This window comes from Cebus imitator, unplaced genomic scaffold (assembly GCF_001604975.1).
Source record: "Cebus imitator isolate Cc_AM_T3 unplaced genomic scaffold, Cebus_imitator-1.0 Scaffold248, whole genome shotgun sequence".
Classification (NCBI taxonomy): Eukaryota; Metazoa; Chordata; class Mammalia; order Primates; family Cebidae; genus Cebus; species Cebus imitator.
Genome location: NW_016107563.1, coordinates 1,098,292 through 1,099,758, shown reverse-complemented (window position 1 = coordinate 1,099,758; position 1,467 = coordinate 1,098,292). Strand labels below are relative to the sequence as shown.

Below are 1,467 nucleotides of genomic sequence, written 5' to 3'. Positions count from 1 at the left end.
GCATATATGTTCATCATGGATATCGGCCTGAAGTTGTCTTTTCTTGCTGTGTCTCTGCTAGGTTTTGGAATGAGGATGATGTTGGTCTCATCAAATGATTTGATGGATTGTTTGGAATAGTTTCAGAAGGAATGGTACCAGCTCCTCTTTGTATGTCTGGTAGAATTTGGCTGTGAACGCATCTGTACCTGTGCTTTTTTTGGGTGGTAGGCTCTTAATTGCTGCCTCAACTTCAGACCTTGTCATTTGTCTATTCAGGGTTTTGACTTCTTCCTGGTTTAGTCTTGGGAGGATGCAAGTGTCCAGGAATGTATCCATTTCTTCCAGGTTTACTAGTTTATGTACATAGAGTTTGTAATAATCTCTGATGATGGTTTGAATTTCTGTGGAATCTGTGGTGATATCCCCTTTATTGTTTTTTATTGCATCTATTTTATTCTTCTCTCTTTTCTTTTTTATTAATCTGGCAGATAGTCTGTCTATTTTGTTGATCTTTACAAAAATCCAGCTCCTGGATTTATTGATTTTTTGAAGGGTTAAAAATATGGAACATTTCATGAATTTGCGTGTCATCCTTGTGCAGGGGCCCTGCTAATCTTCTCTGTATCGTTCCAATTTTAGTATATGTGCTGCCAAAGCAAGCACTACAGTATATTTTTGAAGATCGGCATGCATGCCTCTCTATCTTTTCCTTTTATATGTTCATGTTATAATTTTATTGCCATGAGTGAGTAATGTCCTCAACAGACAATTGGTCATGCCATATAATTTTCATGAAAAAAAAAAAAAAAACAAATTATTATCAATAATACTAAAATAAAAAGGATTACTACATTTTTCTGGATTGTTTTGTATCTAATAATCCCATAGTTCAGGTAGATTCTTATGATCACTTCACCAGGACTATTTTATCAAATGGCTTCTTTGGGCTAAGAGCCTAGGGACCATGAGGTTTATGGCCTCTTTGGGCTAAGAGCCTAGGGACCATGAGCTTTGCAAGGGCTTGCTAAAATATTTGAGCTCAGAAAAGAAAATATATTAACCTTAAAATACAATAAAAAAAAATCTCCTGCTAAGTTACAATGAGTAACTGTTGAATCATATATCTTCTAAAGCTAACATTATGTTAACTAATTTCATGTCACTTTTCTACAGTTACATGTCAATATAATAACCTCTAAAACAAAAAAATGAATTCTTTATTCTTCATAGAACTAAAGAAAAAAATACAAAATTCTTTAAGACAATTCATTAAGACAGCATAATAATACATTTAAAGTGGAATATTGATAATATTTAATGTTTCCTGTGAAGCTGTATAAAACCTAAACAAGAAGAAAACTACAGAAATCTTTTTAAAAGTTCTGCGCATTTAGCAATTCCCCATTGCAGGTTCATTAGTCAACACAATTTCCAAAATAATCTGCTTTGAATGTTGTCAGGGTCAAAGGTAACTTAGAAACACTC

General features: G+C 33.5%; 1 non-coding gene across 1 annotated transcript; it reads right to left on the bottom strand.

Annotated features, from left to right (window-relative positions):
- Positions 1-538: 538 nt before the first annotated feature.
- Positions 539-645, bottom strand: LOC119466987. The gene has a single exon (XR_005195500.1). It is a non-coding gene; the product is annotated as a U6 spliceosomal RNA (small nuclear RNA).
- Positions 646-1,467: the final 822 nt, after the last annotated feature.